Source organism: Triticum dicoccoides, chromosome 1B (genome assembly GCF_002162155.2).
Source record: "Triticum dicoccoides isolate Atlit2015 ecotype Zavitan chromosome 1B, WEW_v2.0, whole genome shotgun sequence".
Taxonomy (NCBI): Eukaryota; Viridiplantae; Streptophyta; class Magnoliopsida; order Poales; family Poaceae; genus Triticum; species Triticum dicoccoides.
The window spans coordinates 230,368,590-230,375,247 of record NC_041381.1 but is presented as its reverse complement, the minus strand read 5'-3'; the positions used below and the strand labels follow the sequence as shown (position 1 = coordinate 230,375,247).

The following is a 6,658-nucleotide window of genomic DNA, read 5'->3' as shown; positions in this document are numbered from 1 at the left end:
GGAATCTCCATGGCGGCAGATGAACTCCTCTGTAGGCAAACAGAGAGGGATGGAGTTAGGTGAGAGAGAGAGGAAGCAGAGGAGCAAAAGGAGGGGCAAGGCACATCGACCTACAACTGCGGCTGATGACGACGCAGAGGAGAGCTTGGGGTTGGGGGAGGCGAGGTAGCAGGCCGGTGGCGGGGCTTGGCGCAGGGGAGGTCGAGGTCACCGGCAGCAGAGGCTGCGACGCGGCCACGCTTCGGCCATCAACAACTCTGGTGGCCGGGACGGTCGATGGAGGAGGCGGACGACGGGTCGGAGACGAGGCCCGACGTGAGGACGAGGCGGAGGAGGAGCTGCAGGAGGTGATGCGGGTCGTCCTCCTCGCCCTAGACATGACAAGGCAGGGGAGGTCTTGGCGCGGGGCTCCGGCAACGCAGGGCGCCGCGGCGAGGCTTGAGCGACGGCGAGGAGTGGCGAGATCAAGAGGCACGGGAGGAGGCCTCCAAGCGCTAGCTGTGTGCGCGCGTGTGTGTGGCGGCAGAGTGGGAGGATGAGGGAGCGAGTGATCGAGGGGAAAGGGATGAGGGGATCGAGCAGCTAGGGTTAGGAGGGGTTGCTGGGCTCAAGTGGTCGGCTGGGCCTTGGAGGGTTAGCTGGGCCGCTGGACTCTCTTCTCCCTCTTAATTCTTTAGCAGAAAAGAATCAGAGAGAAGAAAAAGAAAGAGAGGGTTAGGGAAAGAAGTCGGACATGGGGATTATTTTCCCGGTCTCACAAAAATGAGCTTGATCCAAGAAAATAGAAGTTGGCGTGAAAGCAAGATTCAAATTCAAACTCATTTGAATTTAATTCAAATGGTTTGATCTAGGACAAGGTTTAGGAGAGGCCAAAATGTTGAGATTTTAGGAGGAGCCTCAATAAAAGAGATAAAAATTGTTGGCAAAGTTTGAGGCAAGGAATTGAGATAGAAAATGCATGAAACTTAAATTGCAGGTGTGTTATGGTGATTCCAAAGATAATGGAATCTCTACTCCTAATGGAGCAGTTGGTGAATAGTTCGCCGGTTATTTTTCGCTAGTTTTATTTCGTCTACCCTCCCACCACCCCCACCCATCGTTGATTTTTTTTCGTCTCTCCTCCCACCACCCCCTCCCATCGCAGGTTTTTTTCGTCTCTCCTCCCACCACCCCCTCCCACCGGTTTTTCTATTTTCTTGTCTGACCGACAATACCCAATATATTTATGGTAATCAATTACAATTAATTCACGAATAGTAATAAATCAATCCAGGTATGGTAAGGCCATATTCTTTTCGTCGAATTCTTCCCCGCCGTACCACACATCGCCTGATTTGTTTCCTTCCCGATCGATCTCCTTCATGATTTCCCCCCAAAAAGCAAATTCTCCCAGATTCTGATCTTCCTTTCAATTCTTTCCAAACCCGACCGCCAACCAATCTGAATCTAGACGAGGGGTTGCCTCGCTTCCAACCCATCACGTCTGTAGCCATGGAAGAGAGAGGAGGGAGAGGGGAGAGGGAAGCGCGGCGGCCTCTGGGCCATCATGCGGGAAAAAGACATGCCGATTTACTACTGCCTGCCACGCCGCTGCCGCCGCTTGCGTGGTCGTTCTCCAACTCGATCTCCAGCTGTCGCGACACTGCAGATGGCCAGTATGGGACTCTGGGTACACGCACCCGCCGCTCATCGCAGAAGACACCGTTGCGCCCCTCCTCACACCGGAGCCACCTCCGGCCAAGATCGACGAGACCACTGGATCACGTGGATCTGGACATAGGGGTATGCATCCGCAAGGCCGAGAAGCAGGTCGTACGCCACTACAGTATAGGAGCACCAGCGCCAGACAAGCAGGATGTGCTCCAGGCCCTCCCTTCCACCTCCAGCCGAAACGATCCTGCACGGCTGCACCAAGCCTGCTTCTCATGTTGATGATGCGCCCTTCAAGGATGTACTGCCGCATGGGTTCCGGCGCACGGGGACGGCAAGATCTGCATCGTCCGCATCATCGACACGCAGGTACACACATTGATGCTTGCAGTTACAGTTTCATGTCCTGATCCAAAATGCTACAGGGATCTGATTTTTATTTTTGTGTCGTGATTATTTTTGAACATTTGCGCTTTAGTTTGATAGCATGGATGGATTTGTGGCCTCGCCTCATCAGGTCTGGGAGGACAAAAGTGCTTGGCGAATAGATACATGCAGCACGGGACAAAGAGAAAAAAAAATTAAGTACGTTTTGCTGATACAAAATTTATGTTATACACTAGATCAATTATCTCGTCGAGCCGCCGGCACTGTCCCTGGACTCCAATTCCATGTGTGATGGATTTTGCTATTGTACCAAGTATTTGCTGAATTTATTGGCATTCATTCATATTATTGGCCGGCCGTTATGGTTTTCTGTTTTATAGACTGAACCCTCAAGGGTCGTCAAGTTCAGTTTTAGAACAAAAGTCGCGGGATAAGCTCTTTCTGTCTATGGATGACAGCTGAATGCGCAAGATAGATGAATTTGGATCATGAGCTTCCAACAATGACTGTGCGAGATGTTGGACATGGCGTACAAGGCCGATGTTGATGGTGGCACATATACTCATCAGCTGCCTACTACACGTCAGGGAGGAGGAAGCTAGGGAACCCATATTTGAAAAAGGAGAGCAGGGAAAGGTTTAATGGTTACTGATGAAACCATTAATCAATAATTGTGATGATTAGTTGTTCCTGAATCACAATTAATCCTTGTATAACTCCATGCGTTGGTGTTTTGAGTGGGTGACCTGTGACCTATTCTATCCAAAAGAATAATGGTGTGCAGTTTCAGTCGTGAGTGGACGCGATATGGCCACGGACCATATTTATACTATCAAACCGTCGGTAACTGAAAACTAATCATGCTGGTTGCAACGGGGGCAGCCTTATATTCCCCAATGATGTTTGTGTAAAATGTTATGTTTATTTATTTATTTTGTTCAAAAAACTTGCCTGTGTACAGTTTTTCATGCATGACACTACAGAACCAAGTATTGGTAGATTTGGTAATGCTTTATTTAAAGTTCTTGTGTACATCAGACTGACTATTACCACAAACATGCCATTTATATCATTTGATGGGAGCCAATGCCAAGGCCTTTTTATGTCCCCATTTATTTAGCATCATCATGGTTAGTCATTCCAATGTTAGAATCTCATAATGTGATGCCTAATTACTTTGACCGATTATGAATACAGTGATTTGTTGTAATTTACAGAACAATTTTTTGATATGATGAGTTGTTTGCAATGTCTGCTTACTGTTTTTACAGGACACCAGATTTCAGTACCCCTTTGTAATAATTTCTTAGGTGATTTGTTGAATAAGCACACACCCAGATTTTGGGGATTAATAAGATTAGTATGCAACAGCATTGGGGTTATCATTCGTCGCGCTCCGTTCCTGCGCCACCGCCGCTGCCGCCGACATGCTCTCTGCCCAAGTGCTGCCTCTGGGTTGTTGTTCTCCATGCTCACGCACTGCCTCTAGGTCGCCATTCATTGCGCATCCACTCATTGTTGTCGGCGTGCTGAGAAGCTTCAATGGAGCCTACTGGTTAAGGACGCCAGGCAACTCGGTTTCCCAGGTGTGCATTCTTAAGGACCGGCACACCTAATTCTTTTCCTCACCAGCACATCGACATGGCTTATAATATGATTTATCATTTTAGCTGCACCGAATTGATTGTTTCACTGGTTTGCTCAGCGCATTTTAGTCGAGTGCACTATATTATTCATGTGTGCAGTTCTTATATACTAGCTTGTGGAACCAATCATCAGTACATCATTTTTTTTATAAACTAAAGGCACAAAAATGATGCTTCTAATTATGTTTCTTCTTGTTATTTGTCAACTTGGCTCACAAAATTGTCATCAACTTCATGGGTGAAGATCAATCAACACGTGCTTCAGTCACTTGGCGTCGCCCGCTTTCATACAATTGCCCAATGACTCTTTGATTTAATTGTGCCTCTGACGCTCAGCTACTCAGGTGATTACCAGAATAAAGGTTAGACTTTTTTATTGTTCTTGATGTGAGGTTACTAATGGAGCACCAATTATAGCCATTGTGGACTTGCTATTCAATTTTTTTGCTGGTTTGTACAGAATGAGAATTTGTTATGTTTGTTCATAAGTTATTCTGTTAATGATATCATCGTAAAAGTTGTGGCACTTGCCTTAAGTAATGCCCCTGAAGCAAATGGAATGCAACAACTTTTTTTGCCAATTAAGTTTCTCTGTTTTATAAGACAACTAGCTTTTGCTGTAAATCAGACGCAAGCCTTCTTGGTTTACACGTTTATTGGCTAAAAAATATTTTGTGTTTCAATGTACACGAGGGACTGATGAGAGGTATTATATGTAGAATCTTACCAAGCTGAAAGTAGTGTAACCTTGAACATACAGATGATGATTAGTCCATAGATATTGCATTGGAGTTTCTCTTTTTCAAAGTCTGCTCCGACCAAGCACTTACATGTTCAGGTACATATGTTGGGTTATGTCAAGTACTTTTTTAGTCTATGCTTTTGTAAATCTTGTGAATTTTCAATTGCCAAATTTCTGGGACAAATCTGAAGGAAGAAGTTCCGAAGTGTGATTCAGTGATATATTGATCTTGCTGCAGAAGAAGGTATGCCATTATTGTACACAAAAGTTTGTATCAACATATTTTTATGTATGCAATGATAGTCCTTGCTATTCTAGGGCCTGAGAGGTCTCTATGATAGGAAATGCAGATTGTTAAACCATAACAACAATATCTTTCATAGGTATGACAAAGGGTCAGAAGTTTAAGCAGAATTTCTTTAGCGGCATGCTTGTATTGCATCGTCAAAGTTGTTTGCGTGCAAATCTTAGTTTGAACCAGAATCAAGGTTGATTTTGGAAGCACCAAAAATACACATACCCAAAGGTCTGTTTTTTCTACAATTGTACTAACTATGCTCCAATAGTTTTTTTTTCCTTGATGCCAAATTTTCACGGTGTCTATCTGATGCATATTTCAGTAAAGTAATCAGCATGTTGGTCTGACCACTTGACATACCTTTGTTTTGCAGGAGGGTTGGAAGATTGTGAGCTAGATGTACCATCAACGCGGTGGTGAGCATATTGGGGAGATGACGAAGTGATTGGTGTGTATGAAGATCCTAACTGCATTTTTAAACTAAACTGTTTGTATTTTTGGTCCTTGCCTGTATGTAAGGAAAAAGCACTTGTGAGTCCATCTGATTACAACTATGAATTTCTTCTTTGAAATGTTGAGTTTTAAAACCCAAGTCTTATGGTCTATACTTTGTTATGGAGAGAAACCAAACCAGATGATGGTTGCGACTAATCGTACATTCCTACTATATTTGCGACAAGAGCATGTTGGTGCTATATACTCTCTGTTTCTCTTGTTTCATCAATGTTTTGAGCACCAGTCCCTTCTGACTGGTTCGCGTAAGTGTTTTGAGCACCGGTCTTTTTTTCTGGGTAGAGGGAGAGAGCGGGAGGGAGAGATGTTAGACGTGATTATTATTGTGCGACTAAAATATGTTGTTGCTGCTGTTGTGTAGATGAGATAGAGAGAGAGCGCTTGTTGTGTTGTTTGCTCATGTATTTATTTGATACAATGTGAATAGCTGCATGGATTTGTGGAGTGAGGGAAACACCGATTCATTTGGGACTATCTATGTATTTTGCTTCACCTGAAGAAGCACCGCTGATGTAATGTGGTATGCTCACATATTGATATTCATGAAGATAAGTTATGCACCAACACTATTTTTAGTTCACGTGTTAATGTTCGTGAAGATAAGGTATGCACCAATGCTATTTTTAATTCAGATCAGTCTTTTGATTTCTAATTGTCATGTGAAGTGTTGTCAGGTTGTCAAAATGATGCATTCATGCTAAGGAGGTCACTGGAAAGGGTGAAGGTTGAATCATCAGTTGTCTTGAATCCTTAACTATTGATGCTACCGACGACAAAGTAATTGTCATTGTGTTTTGCAAAAAAGTTGAAGCTAATAATGGATGTTCATATACTATATTTTATGCTGATGGCTTAACTGATTCATGTGCAGTTGATGTTAACCAAGTTGGAATAGAAATATGCTGTTTCTCTTATTTAGTTAATTGGCTTCTATACATTCCATCTTGCATGCATCTAGAGAAAGAAAGTATTTTTTTTCGTATTTCCAGTTTATCAAGTTCAGAGTTCTAAATGGGGGGGAGAGAGAGGGAGAAGTTCACCGTGAAGCAATCAAAAACGGCAAACATCCTTTACTGACATAAATATAATTGTGCGGTTACATGTTTGAAATGCAAGTGTATGTGGGTGAGGGTGGAAGGAGGAATTGCGATTTGGATGCACCATTGATAAAGGTGATGAGCTTGGACTTGGGAAGTGGATTAGAGAAAGAATAAGAAAAAAAAGAGTGGTTTCACGGTAATTTTTTTTGACAATACAACGTGATGTTCATATAAGGTTCATAAAGATCTATGTCACTGGCGTAATTATGACAAAATGAACTGAAAACTCAACGAGTTTTACACAATCAGAAGAGATGCATACAAATAATTGTTCTTCTTTATATACAATAGATTATTGTCCGCTCATTGCAACTGGATATAA

General features: G+C 43.3%; 1 long non-coding RNA gene across 7 annotated transcripts; it reads left to right on the top strand.

Annotated features, from left to right (window-relative positions):
- The first annotated feature begins 1,336 nt into the window (after positions 1-1,336).
- On the top strand, positions 1,337-6,094 carry LOC119329695. 7 transcript variants are annotated; one of them, XR_005159680.1, is made up of 4 exons: positions 1,337-2,019; positions 2,168-3,623; positions 3,928-4,951; positions 5,097-6,092. It is a non-coding gene; the product is annotated as an uncharacterized LOC119329695 (long non-coding RNA). The 7 variants fall into 7 exon arrangements; XR_005159677.1 differs by having other exon boundaries at positions 2,129-3,623; XR_005159690.1 differs by having other exon boundaries at positions 1,341-3,623; positions 3,928-4,521; positions 4,617-4,951; positions 5,097-6,094.
- Positions 6,095-6,658: the final 564 nt, after the last annotated feature.